The sequence below is a fragment of the Gopherus flavomarginatus genome, chromosome 10, assembly GCF_025201925.1.
Source record: "Gopherus flavomarginatus isolate rGopFla2 chromosome 10, rGopFla2.mat.asm, whole genome shotgun sequence".
Lineage (NCBI taxonomy): Eukaryota > Metazoa > Chordata > Testudines > Testudinidae > Gopherus > Gopherus flavomarginatus.
The window spans coordinates 47,829,524-47,844,374 of record NC_066626.1 but is presented as its reverse complement, the minus strand read 5'-3'; positions in this window follow the sequence as shown (position 1 = coordinate 47,844,374).

Sequence of the window (14,851 nt, the reverse complement as noted above, 5' to 3'; positions counted from 1 at the left end):
AAGTCAGTTTAAACTAAAATCGCATACAGACAATGACTTGTTTATACTGCTCTATATACTATATATTGAAATGTAAGTACAATTTTTTATTCCAATTGATTTATTTTATAATTATATGGTAAAAATGAGAAAGTAAACAATTTTTCACTAATAGTGTGCTGTGACTGTATTTTTGTCTGATTTTGTAAGCAAGTAATTTTTTAACGAGGTGTACCTTTGCGGTAATTAAGACAAATCAGATTCCTAAAAGGGGTACAGTAGTCTGGAAAGGTTGAAAACCGCTGATTTAGTCTGACTTCATGTATAACACAGGACATAGCATTTCCCAGTGGCAGCTCCACACAAAGAGAAACACCAGGATCAAAGCTGCTTCAGCGATCGGTTAATGATAAAAGAAAAGAACATTTTATCTATCAAGTCTCCAAGTGAAACCTTCAACCATAGTGGAAATGGGTGCATCAGCACCAAATATGTGTGAACCCACCCACTGCAACTGCAAACACTCATTGTTGTTTGCATGCATATGAGTTCACGCATAAACATTTGCGTGTGTTTACTGGGTGATTCCATGACCAATTGAAAAAAAGGATAATTTCAGTTGGATATCAGAAAAAAATTATAGAATCATAGAAATGTAGGACTTGAAGGGATGTGGTAGGTCATCTAGTCCAGTCCTCTGCACTGAGGCAGGACTAAGTATGATCTAGATCATCCCTGACAGGTATTTGTCTAACCTGTTCTTAAAATCCTCCAATGACAGAGATTCCACAACATCTAATTTGTTCCAGTGCTTAACTACTCTTACAGTTAGGAAGTTTTTCCTAGCATCTAACCTAAATCTGCCTTGCTGCAATTTAGGCCCATTATATCTTGTTTTGTCCTCGATGATTAAGGAAAACAAATTATCACACTTCTCTTTATAACAACCTTTTTCATACTTGAAGACTGTTATCCTGTCCCACCGCAGTCTTCTCTTCTTCTGATTAAAGTTTTTTCAATCATTCCTCATAGATCATGTTTTCTTATCCTCTAATTTTTTTTGTAGCTCTCCTCTGGACTTTCTTCAATTTTTTCACCTTTCCTGAAGTGTGGTGCCCAGAACTGAACACAATACTCCAGCTGAGGCTTTATCAGTGCTGAATAGAGTGAAATAATTACTTCTTGTGTCTTGCTTACAACATTTCTGCTAATGCATCCCAGAATGATATTCACTGTTTTTGCAACACTGTTACATTGCTCATCCATATTTAGTTTGTGATCCACTATAATCCCAAGTCATCTCCTGCAGTAGTCCTTCCCAGGTAAAGTGCTGGAATCCTCAAAGTCATAACTAGGGTGGACAAAAAATTCTAGAACATTTTGTAGAGAACAAGTCAGCAACTGAGTGGGATGGACAACGTGAGCTAAAATATCTTGTCCGTCTCCAGTTTGTATGTTTATATGAGAGAGTCTTGTATTTTAGATCAGAGACACTGTGTTTTTAACATAAGTGGAGATCGAGAGAGTAACATATAAATCATCTGAGATGCCTTTAAATACAGATGTGAGCACAAAACATATCCTATAAGTCTGGATAACAAATTTAAAAATGTCTAGATCTGTGCTGTTATATAAATAACAGACTATGCGCTAAATCCTCTATGCAGCTCAGGCTGAACTGTATACTGGTGATCCCCTAGTTGGAAGGAAACCCTCCCCCTCCCCTTCCTAATGCCACTCTCAGACTGATAATACAGGCTGAGGACTGGAGTAGCCTCCAAGATGAGAGAAAAGTTGGTGGATCCGCAGACCTGCTGAATCCCAACCACAAATCCCCAGTGTGGCAGAACACAGGAGTCAGGGGCGGCTCCAGGCCCCAGCACGCCAAGCGCGTGCTTGGGGCGCCATGCCGTGGGGGGCGCTCTGTCGGTCACCAGGAGGGCAGCAGGCAGGGTGCCTCAGCGGTATGCCTGCGGATGGTCTGCTGGTCCCGCGGCTCCACCGAAACCACGGGACCAGCGGACCCTCCGCAGGCATGCCTGCAGGAGGTCCACTGGAGCTGTAGAACCGACAAGCAGCAGAGAGTCCCTCGTGGCATGATGCCGTGCGTGGGGCTGTGAAATGTCTAGAGCCGCCCCTGACAGGAGTCACCACAGAGCTGGTGTTAAGGGGATGATATACTTCCTAGGCAGCAGACCTCACCAAATCTACCCTGCCCCAAACACAGTGAAACCATTCTACTTCCTCTGCAGAGAAGGCATTCTGAGAAAAGGGGACAGGACTGATCCTAATGTATGTTCACTTTCCCAATTAAATAGTTATTCTTCTTTTAAACAAATATAAAGAATTTTTTTTCTTCAGGATGAACCCTTGTGCTTGGTATTCCTATAGACTTAATATGTGTTTTGCTCTGTCCCACTAACTCTCATGCTTTTCTTTTGAATTGTTACTGTGCTAGAGCTGTTTTTCTGCATATTGGTAGATGAATAATCTACAGTGATAATCAATCTTTACAATCTTTTGGGGCTTCAGCTATTATTGCTGACCAATAAGAAGTCCCTTGCTTCTTGTCACAGACTTATCTACTAATTAGGAGATCCATGAGAAGAGGGAAGGTATATTAAAACACTGTTTTCACTCAGTCCTATTTCTGGTAAATCCTGTGCCAAAATGGAGTAATATTTGATTTGATCATCTAACGGTCCAGGATGCATTCATTAGTCTAATTTTTTTTCTAAATATTAATTGTTCTCAATATCTAGTGTTAAGATATGAGAGTATTCGAAAATCAAACACAATCTGTTTATTTCCATTTGTATGTCCGGAATCTAATTAGTATTCAAAATGCAATATTCCATTGGCTGCATGAATATCTACTGTATGCTAAACACATGCTTCACATGAACTAAGACAAGGTAAGTAACAGACCTTGACTTGTTTGCATTTAACTTAAAAGAAAAAGGTTTCTGACGATCAGGTATTTTCCCTCTCTCAGACTGTGCAAAGAAACCTTCACACACATATGTTTATTGAAATGTGGGTTAATAATTTAGGGGGTTATTCTTTCTTTGTTGTGCTAGTAAATTTCCCATTATCGTTAAAGGATGCTATATGTGCATATTAAGGGAAGAATATTTTCCTGCATGCTGAACTCTTTCAAGACTCATTGTAGGTCCTGCTGTCTACTTTAGCTGACCTGTACCTTAAATAAAAGCATCTTTTATATCACAACTTTAAATAAACCCAATGGATTCAGTGATCATTTCAAGGTCATAGTCAGTGTTAACTTTTGACCTCCAACAATGTAGCTAATGTACTTAAGACTAAGGATCTATATTTATTGCAAACTTTATAAATAGTGTTGGTTGGTTTATCTGCAGCTACCAGATTAGGCCAGTTTAGCATTCAAAAACACTGTAGCTATTTTTCCCCCCACTGGTTAATGATATTAACTAGTCATTTGTTTCTTGGGAAGAGGAGAGGGAGAAAAGATGTGTTAGGCTCATGGTAACTTCAATTAGTTGTTAGCAAAAGATTTTATCCTGGTAGCAAAACCAGAAAAAAAAATCTTTTAAATTAATTTGAAGATGCCTACATTTAGAGAATGGCATTGCTTTAACAGGGCTATGCAAATGAGTCCAATTTAGCATCTTGTATTCAGCTGGAAACCATTGCTAAATGATCGGGATAGCCAGTCACAGATATTAAAATGAATTATATCTAATCTGAATTTTAGTCACGCTACATTAACTAATAGAAAGTTATTAACATTTCAAGAGAAAAAAAGCTTTTGCCTGCAAAATTAACAGTGGCTGAGATGTGACCTGTGAGCCATGCAGCCTGATCACTGTAATGACAGTGTAATGGCATATTTACATTAAAATCTCTGCAGCTAATATGTGATTCAGAATTGGACGTTAAGTCGAGGATTATTTAGTCTGGCCTGTTGGCCTTTCCCTAAGTAGTTTTTTTTTACTTCAATACAAATCTGAAACTTTTCATTTCATGACTATTTATGTGACCAGTTTCTATGGCTATGTCTCTCCATCTTTACATCAGCTCCTTTAAACAGCCAGCTTTCTCTTTCATTTTTTCCTCCCTTCTTTTTAAATATATTTATCATTTTTTGCTGGCATGTAAAAAGTCAAGGTACTGGTACTTAGTAGCAAAACTGTAGGGGAAAATGTAACATTTTTCTACTTCATTTTTACTGCTTATTTGCTTAAAAGGGTGGCATGTTTTCCGTTCTATACTTTTAAAATATACAGCACATTGGGAAAAATGGGTAATTCAAAACAGGTCTATATCTGGATAGAAAGGAACGTATAATGATGTGGACATTCTTATCCCTAGTACACAGTGGAAACCTATGCATTATTCTTGCTATCAGCCTGTTTCTGCCGAGTAGAAAGCTTGGAAGTTAAAGAGCTGACTACATGAAAATTGTATAATCTACAGCATTCATTTACCTTGTAAAAGATGTGCATATGCGTATTTTGTGTCATAATTTTAAAAGGAAGCACAGACAGATATAATAAAAACAAGGAGAAATTATGAAGCTTATTGAATAGAGTAAAATATTTTCTTAGATAGATGGTGTTTTATTGTGAGATGTCCAGTTTATAATTTTAAATGAGATGAGCTTGAAAGGACTCAGGTCAGTTCTTTGTGAACACCAGGACTTTTTCACACATCTACACTCAGACTCCAATCAGAACTTTAGATCTGAGGGTTAAACTGGAAATAATATTTGGGAAATTCTTATCGGAACAGATTTTTAATTTAAATATTTTATCCTTTAAAACGATGTATTTACATTGCCTCTTTGTGTCTTTGAATGCATCAGTAGATCATAGGCTGATAGTGTTTCACAGCGGTGTTGGTTTTTATTAATGCAAACTTAGGTGTGTTTAATGCCCAAGTGAAAAGTAATAATTACCAACACAAAGTCTTATGATTTTTGCTGTTGCTAACATTTAAATGTAAAAGCAAATCCTAGTGTAAGTAGACTATTTCAGTTCTTTTTCTTCTATTTACAATAAGAATATGTGCTGCACTCTGCTTCAGCACAGATATATGTCAATCACATAAGTAGTCATAATATAAATGCCACCTCACCTCCATTTCCCAATTAGAAAAGAGAATTAATATCGGGCCATCTGTATGACTGACAAGCATCTATGCTGAAATAGTGCTGTGCATAGAGTTGTAATAAACACAGGTGTTTCATTTACAGCAAGTTTAGACGTTCATCCTATTTCTGAAATCTTTATTATAATGCAGTCATACAATAAACGTTGATTGAAGGAATAACTAGAAATTTGATATAATATAATGTGATTCAATTTAAGTTTAACAGCCTGAACTTTATTTGATATTTCTGAATTCATCTCCTAACATTCAAATTTTCTGTAAGAATGAAAGGATAATACTAGGCTTGCATTAAATGACACCCAGAGCCACATTCTCAGATGTAGTTTGGCTGCTTTTTTCCTCACAGACAGTGGATTCTGGCTATGAAACTGGCATGGCTGGATTAGCATGGATCCTGTGGTGGCATAGATCTTACCTTCCTTGCCTCTCATCTGGTCGACACAATCAGAGTAAAAGGAGTTGGTGAAGACATCCTTACAATGTACCACTTCCTGGCTGCCATTTTGAGCCATTAGCAGCTGGTATAAATTAAAGCAGCCCTCTAATTCACACCAGAGGGTTAGCGATGGACATAGTGGCCCCAGGAAAGGAGGAGTGCAAAGGTCCTCTTTGTCCATACATCTGTGTGCAAATACACACACACACAACCCTTGAGTAGTGTGCTTCTTGGCACTAGCCAAGAATCAGCCTCCCAGTATTTAATTTTGTTCTCAGAGCTAATCTTTTTCACCATTGTGTTGAGTTGAATTTACCATGTCCTGGATCTGGCCAGTGCTGACCTTACTATTATCAATTTTAATGATTATCCTGCAACACCTTTGTTTCCATTCTGAGCACAGTTTGCTTTTGCTTCTGAAGTGTATTCCACTCTCTATAGTATTGTTATACTTAAATTTAAAAGCTAGTTTGTAGCTGGAAATATAAAGCACATAGAAATGAAACAGTAAATTTCTGATCTGCTGATTGATTAACAGACCAGATGGCATTCACCCAAGAGTTCAGAAAGAACTCAAATGTGAAATTGCAGAACTATTACTATGGTTTGTAACCTGTCTTTTAAATCAGCTTCTCTACCCAATGACTGGAAGATAGCTAATGTAACGCTAATATTTAAAAAAGGCTCTAGAGGTGATCCCGGCAATTACAGACTGGTAAGTCTAACATCAGTACTGGGCAAATTAGTTGAAACACTAGTAAAGAATAAAATTGTCAGACACATAGAAGAACATAAATTGTTGGGCAAAAGTCAATTTGGTTTCTGTAAAAGGAAATCTATTAGAGTTCTTTGAAGGGGTCAACAAACATGTGGATAAGGGGAATCCAGTGGACATAGTGTACTTAGATTTCCAGAAAGCCTTTGACAAGGTCCCTCAGGAAAGGCTGTTATGTAAATAAGTTGTCATGGGATAAGAGGGAATATCCTTTCATGGACTGAGAACTGGTTAAAAGACAGGGAACAAAGGGTAGGAATAAATGGCAAATTCTCAGAATGGAGAGGGGTAACTAGTGTGGTGTTCCCCACAGGTTAGTCCTAGGACCAATCCTATTCAATTTATTCATAAATGATCTGGAAAAAGGAGTAAACAATGAGGTGTCAAAGTTTGCAGATGATACTAAACTGCTCAAGATAGTTAAGACTGAAGCAGACCGTGAAGAACTTCAAAAAGTTCTCACAAAACTAAGTGATTGGGCAACAAAATGGCAAATGAAATGTAATGTGGATAAATGTAAAGTAATGCACATTGGGAAAAATAACCCCAACTATATATACAATATGACGGGGGCTAATTTAGCTATAACTAATCAGGAAAGAGATCTTGGAGTCATCGTGGATAGTTCTCTGAAGACATCCACACAGTGTGCAGCAGCAGTCAAAAAAGCAAACAGGATGTTAGGAATCATTCTAAAAGGGATAGAGAATAAGCTGGAGAATATCTTGTTGCCCTTATATAAATGCATGGTACGCCCACATCTCGAATACTGTGTACAGATGTGGTCTCCTCATCTCAGAAAAGATATACCGGCATTAGAAAAAGTTGAGTGAAGGGGAACTAAAATGATTAGGGGTTTGGAACAGGTCCCATATGATGAGAGATTAAAGAGGATAGGACTTTTCAGCTTGAAAAAGAGGAGACTAAGGGGGGATATGATAGAGGTATGAGTGGTGTGGAGAAAGTGAGTAAGGAACAGTTATTTACTTGTTCCAATAATATAAGAACTAGGGGCCACCAAATGAAATTAATGGGCAGCAGGTTTAAAACAAATAAAAGGAAGTTCTTCTTCACATAGCGCACAATCAACTTGTGGAACTCCTTGCTTCAAGAGGTTGTGAAGGCTAGGACTATAACAGGGTTTAAAAGAGAACTAGATAAATTCATGGAGGTTAAGTCTATTAATGGCTATTAACCAGGATGGGTAAAGAATGGTGTCCCTATCCTCTGTTTGTAAGAGGGTGGAGATGGATGACAGGAGAGAGATCATTTGATCATTACCTATTAGGTTCATTCCCTCTGGGGCACCTGGCATTGGCCACTGTTGGCAGACAGGATACTGGGCTGGATGGACCTTTGGTCTGACCCAGTATGGCCATTCTTATGTTCTTATCTCTGAAAAGCAAGAGTGGTTATAAAAATAAGCCAAAAAGGCTTCTAAACAGGAGTCAGTTGGAGGCTCAAAGATAGGTTACATTGTTTGCTAATGCTAACAATATTCAAAGCCCTGAATGTGGAAATGGTGTGTCTAGTGTGGCTTTAAAGTAGAACAGGAGTCTGGGATACTGAGCTTGTCTTTGAGATAGGAGACTGAAAAGATGAAACTCTTCTTAGTTAGGTCTGAAATGTTTTTAATGTTAAGTAGTTCTCATAGGATATTACTGGAGCATTCTTTTCTGCACCTTCCAGGTGTGGTTCACAGGAAATTTAGTGGAAGACAATAAATAAATCTCAACAAGCTCCATCACTGTTTTAGAACTTCCCATGAGGAACTGAAGATTGGCTCCTTTTCCAGGATGCTAATAAGAGATCAGCTTGAGAACAAGTTTATTTCCCTTTCAGTTGGGAGCCAGAGTAGGCTGGATGTATTTGACGCCACCACTTCCCTCTTTGAGAGTGTCATCTCCAAAGCAGGTAGATGCTCACACTTCATTAATCATAGTTCCCACTGGCTAAATGCTAATCTGCTACACAACCCCTACTTTCATCCAAGGCAAAGTGGAAAAAAGACCTTAGGGTCTCTGGTGGAAAAGAATCACATACAAATGTGGTAAAATGTACAATACACTCAAATTGTTACCTAGTATACGTCTAAGACCAAACAAAATATTCAGTAGATTATACTTGAAATAGTTTACAGGCAGTGAACTTCATAGATTCCCTAACCTGCTGGAGATCTGACCCTTAATATTTCTCACTATCGCACATAATCCTTTGGCCCTGCCATATGATTGGATCCACATAGTTAATATCTTGCAGAAGCATTAAACCATTCCCCTTTCTGTTATACTATCAGTTTATTTCTATTAAATTCTGCTTCCACCTTGATAAGGGTGTCACCATAACACCCAGTCTCAAACAGTGTCTGCACAGCTTTTAACACAAATTAAAACACCATAGATTTACTGACACGCTGAAAAGATCAATTGTCTCCCAAGAACAGATCTAACACTTATCCATCTACACATATCCGAGCATATTATCCTAGTACATAACTCATCTAGTCCAGTCCCCTGCACTCAGTGCAGGACTAAGTATTATCCAGACCATCCCTGACAGGTGTTTGTCTAACCTGCTCTTAAAAATCTCCAATAAGGGAGATTCCACAACTCCCTGGGCAATTTATTCCAGTGCTTAACCACCCTGACAGTTAGGAAGTTTTTCCTAATATCCAATCTAAACTGCCCTTGCTGCAGTTTAAGCCCATTGCTTCTTGTCCTATACTCAGAGGTTAAGGAGAATAATGTTTCTCCCTCCTCCTTTTAACAATCTTTTATGTACTTGAAAACTGTTGTCATGTCCACCCTCAGTCTCTCTTCTCCAGACTAAAAAACCCCAATATTTTCAATTTTTCCTCACAAGTCATGTATTCTAGACCTTTAATCATTTTTGTCACTCTTCTCTGAGCTTTCTCCAATTTGTCCACATCTTTCCTGAAAGGAGGAACCTAGAACTGGACACAATACTCCAGTTAAGGCCTACTCAGCCTGGAGTATTGCGGAAGAATTACTTCTCATGTCTTGCTTACAACATTCCTGCTAATATATCCCAAAATGATGTTTGCTTTTTTGGCAACAGTGTTACACTGCTGACTCATATTTAGCTAGTGATCTACTATGATCCCCCCCCCCACAGCACAAGATCCCGTTCTGGAGTATTTATTCCTCAGCAGTCATTTCCCATTTTTTATGTCTGCAACTGATTGTTCCTTCCTAAATGGAGTACTTTGCATCTGTCCTTATTGAATTTTATCCTATTTACTTCAGACCATTTCTCCAGTTTGTCCAGATAATTTCGAATATTTAATCCTATCTTCCAAACCACTTGCAAACTCCCCGATGCTGCAAGGCTATAGGTAGTGGGATGGTACTTCTGGAAGTCATTCCTACTAGGAATATATTCAATCCCCAAATTGGACACATTGCAAATATATTCAGACTATATACCCCCTTCTTTAAGTGGCTGTTGGCTCCCACTACTGCTCTATATAACACACAAACTTCTTATACTTACCTTCAAGCTCCTTCAAAAGCTAGTCCCACCAACTTGTCAGCTGTTTTATTTTACGTCATTGCCATGCCAATAATGCCAACCTTTATCACGTGTTACTCCTCTTCTCCCACAAGCACCTCCATCCTTTCTCCCATACTACCTTGGTATGCATGGAACAATTATCCTGAAAACTAAAAAATCTACAAAGTCATTGGCCTACCCACCTTGAAATCCCTGTTTAAGAATCACTTCTACCATGATTCCAACAAAATTTGCCAACCAGTTGATAATGGCCTGGCAGGTTGAAAGTAGTTTTACTGCCTGGCTGGTATTTGACCAGCCTGGCGGGTTTTCTTAAGTATTTGCCTGTTCCCAGAAGAATAATTTAATCCACTCCCTTTTCTTTAGCTCAAAACTGTTGAAAATACAGCATTTATCTGTCCACCAACACGCAAGTGCACCGCGTGCGTGGGAGAGAGGGTTTGAGTTAGGTGAGAGTGAGGAGACATGTGATGTTATCAATCTTATCTGTATGTTGGCTCTCCCTAGATACTATAAGTGGCTATTGAAGGGGAGGTTTGCAGAGTTTCCTTGTGGTTGGATGCTGGGGTTGTGGCAGGCTTGCCTTGTCGGGCGCAGGGGGTGGAGTTTTTTTGCATTTCAAAGGTGGTAATCCTAGTTGAAAGCTTACTTTGCAGCTACCGATCAAAACTAAACTACACACCCACATAGAATTGTATACATACTAATTGTGCACATGTGTAGGCATTCTCCACTAGAGGAGCCTCTAAACTTAACTGGGAGCGTTCCAGTCAGGAAGAATCTGAGTGCCGCAATCCAGCCTTGGAGATCACAACTCCCATGATGCCTTGGAGAGACTTCCATTTCTAGGTGATGCAGGAAGAGCATGCAGTGGCCGCCATCTTGGAGGGAAGATGAGATCCTTATTGGAGAGCTGAGATTGCTTTGTGGAGCTCTGTCCAAGCCAGAAAGTGCTGCTAAGCAGCTGCTGGAAAGACAGAAGCTTCTGCTGAGAAACTGCTGGACCTTTGCCCAGGCAGAAAGCCACAGAGACTGCTGCTGGGCTTCATTGGAGGCATAGCATTGACTGTGGCTGGATGCAGAAATGACTGAGGCAGGCCTGCAGTGAAAGCAGTATGAGTAACCACCGCCTTTGTTGTCTGAGAAAGTGCTTGCAGGAGAAAGAGGAACTCAAAGGGACTTTAAGGTGATTCCCTGAGTCTATGAAGAGACAAAGTGTTCTTACTGTCTAAGCAGGATGCAGGGTTAATGACCTCTGGTTATAACAACTCCCATCTTCAGAGGAGTTGTGCAGCTTGGAATGAGCCCAAGTTAGAATTGCTCTGCCCCTTGTTGCCTGGGCTGGACTTCTTTACTAGACCAACAGAGTCTCCAATCTTCAAGTACACCCATGCAAGCAATCATCTAGAACTCTGAATTTTAGAGGAGTGAACATTTCGGGGTGGGGTAAATAGTGCCAGTGTAAATGTAAGGTGGTTGTTTCATTTACTACTGCAACCAGCAATTATTAATTGATTTATTGAAGTGCCCCCTGCTGATTTAAAGTGGTTGTGACATTTTAATTAATCTCAGTCTGTTAGGTCCTGTTTTTCTAAGTAAAGGTGTATTAACTCCAATCTAAGTGGCTATTGGTTGTATATTGTTTATAATTGGTACTTCTGAGTTAGACCCATTGCATAGATTTGCTCATTTTTACTCGTGGAGGCTCCCAAGGCACGCCAGTGAGTGTGTTCAGGGCCCAGCCAGTTTCAGGCACCATTAAGATTAATTTCTTTTATAAGTGAAAGGACTGCAGCAGAGGATTGGATAGAAGATTCCCACATATCCATCATCACCATGGGCATTCTCAGGATCCCTTTTATTGTCAACAACATCAGGCACCCAGGTGAGTGTTTCCTGCTCCTGAGTAACCCAGGAAGGAAAGGGGGTTACACATAGTTAGTCTGTGCAAAACATGTCCTTATTACAGTACTCTGTCATCGTTTCCCCTTTTGTCCATTTCACCCACCCGTTAGTCTTATCTTTAAAACTGTAACCTCTTGTCTTTTTCTATATGCATGTGCAGCATCCAGTGTTCTGGGGTCCTGACCTAGTTGGGGATTCTAAGTACCATTGCAATACAAATAAATTAATAATAATTAATATTATAATTTGTCTATGTTTTCTAGTAATTACAGGCTCTGGAATCCTTGCTGGGTTGTCTCCATCTCTGTTCTTTAGGGTCATACTGATGCCTGGAAGTTGGGCAAGAGTACTGTTGTATTAATTTATATTGAATAAATGGGCCAAAGGTGTTAACACTACCCAGTCACTGTCCAACATTAAACAGTGTTAAACAAGGTCCATAATTTGGTATACAGAGACCTCAGCCTGCTTAGCACCATGCCAAACACATTATTAAACATCGTCTTAACCTTTTTATTAAAGATACAGAAAAGAAGAAAAACAGTTAAAACATTTGAAATGCAAAGTATTAAATAAGGCTTTCATCGTAACAACATTTCTTGCTCCATTTCCCTTTAGCCAGAGAGAGTTTTAGAAGGAAAAAAACATGTTTGACAGTCTCTTAGATGGCATTAAAGATGGTAATAACTGTCATCCCAGGAGTTCAGCTGAAGATAGTAGAGGTGATGATAGTGTCTGCATCCCTCTTTTTCTGGCCTGTTTTAATAAGGGCACTTTTTAGAATCAGGATAATGAAGGCCTAGGGTCCCAGGAATAGGTGGGTGTGGCAGCTATGATGGTGAAGCTCACTCTAGTAGCCTCCATCTGTTCTTTCTATCTGCTCTTATTTTTGTTCTTTTGTCCTTTTCTTTTAGGGACCCAAAAAGGGAGTGATGCTTTGAAATAGCCTGTGCCCTTATTATTTTGTCTATCTATTAGGCTTAATATCTGCCGTACCAATTTTGGTTTATTAACTTCCGGCTCCACATATCCTATTGTTAACAAACATAAATTTAGCACAGTCCTTGAATCGTATCAACTTGGCCTTTTTGTTTCAACTAATTTAGTCATTCTGTCTCCCTTTCATACATTTTCCCATCAACACTTGTTATTCTATGTTATTGTAACATCTTGTGAACTTTTACATGCTCTTGACAGTTGAGTTCACAATTCCGGTAAACTTGTAGGTCCACTTTGTCACAACAGTACCACAGAAAATTTGTGCCACATAGCTGGAAAATTATATTTGCTCTTATTCTAAACCATGTAACATTTGTCAAGCTATGGGGGGATAGATGCCTTAAAAGCATGTTCAATAATAATAATAATAATAATAATAATAATAATAATAAAAAATACTGGCTGATATAACATGAAATACCGTTGGGCTATACCTCGGTGGTAAATAGAGGGTCATTTAATTGGAGACAATGCTTACAGCTTGTTAAACTTTGATAAATTGGTAAGTAATTTCTTTTGACCGTGGTATTTTTATTCTTTATATGGCATCAACAATGTACTAGGTGCTTTACAGCCAGAGACCTTACCACTGAGCTAGACACCAGGGAGGGGAAAAATAGTAACAAGAAGCAGTGTGAGTAAAAAGTGAAGCCTTGTACATATCTTGTTAGCCTAGGATTTTTGTTGGGCCCTTTTCCTTCTTTTAATGATCAGGAAGAGAAGGGAAGTTAGGACACTTGCTGGAGGGGTTGGGAACACTTAGTAGTGTTCTTATTTGTGGGAAGTAACAGATACAAAAGCTTAATTATCAGAGGGGTAGCCGTGTTAGTCTGGATCTGTAAAAGCAGCAAAGAGTCCTGTGGCACCTTATAGACTAACCGACGTATTGGAGCATGAGCTTTCGTTGGATGCATGTGGATCTTTGATTAATTGGATCTTTGATTTTTGTCTTACAAAAACCAGACACTCTTCCTTTGTCCCTTGCAATTATATCTCTTACACTGGCCCAATCATCATCTTATCTAACACACATTTGCTAAGGATGGGCCCATACAACATTTTTTTATTCCATCATCCCCACACACCCCCAAGTGTCTCTCTGTTGGACACAGTTTCTTCCTGTGCAAAGAGTGTCTGAACTAACTCTCAAATTTCAAGGGGATGTGATTAGCACATGTGGTCAACAACTTTTCAAAGTTCTTGTTGCAGTGTAAGTCAAAGAGGCTAACATAACTCTTCTTCCAGTAAAGGATCCTGTTTTCCTCCCTCGTCTGTGATTTGAGAACAGGGGAGGAAATTTTTACGTGAAAATGTAGCAATGGTAAGCAGCTGTACAAACCTTCCTTTCTTAAAGGTTGATGAATATATTTCACTGCCATTAACACATCTGAAAGACATTTGACACTTTGGAAGACTGACTTTGAATCTTTAAACTGCTTTGCCAGAAATTCCTCTGATACTATAACTTCTATTCCTTTTTCTTCTGGCTCACAGAGTATAGCCTTTAACAGCCAAACACAGAAGATCGTGTGCTTTCAACATCTAGAAATTTAGGAATACAGCCTGGTTCTTTCTGTTGCTTCTTAAATAACTGGCTCCTGAGATCACATGGCAAAAGGGATAAAATTTCTATAATAAAGAGTTTTAGATTGATCTGGAATATACAGTAGAAAGACATATTTGTGCTTTTTTATGAGAGTTTATAAATATAAAAAATCATCTATCATGAAAACCCAGCTTCTGAATACATCTGAGCAAATATGGCAGTTTGTTAGTTGCAAGAATATTTGTAGAAAGTCTTGCAAATACTTATGTGAACATGTTTAGGCAAAGCTATGGACCAGAAATGTTTGCATGGCCAGCCTAAAATCTCTTTCTCTCCTCTTGTTTATACAAATTTCAGTTCACACATCCAGTCTGGAAGCAAAACTAATGATATGTGACTAAGGGACTAATCATACACCATGAAAGCAAATAGTTGACAATATAGTCAGATAAGTAGTTTGTGAGCAGCCCAGAACAGTTTTGAATACTGAGCGTATCTATAAAGTTCAGCATCTGCTTGTGGA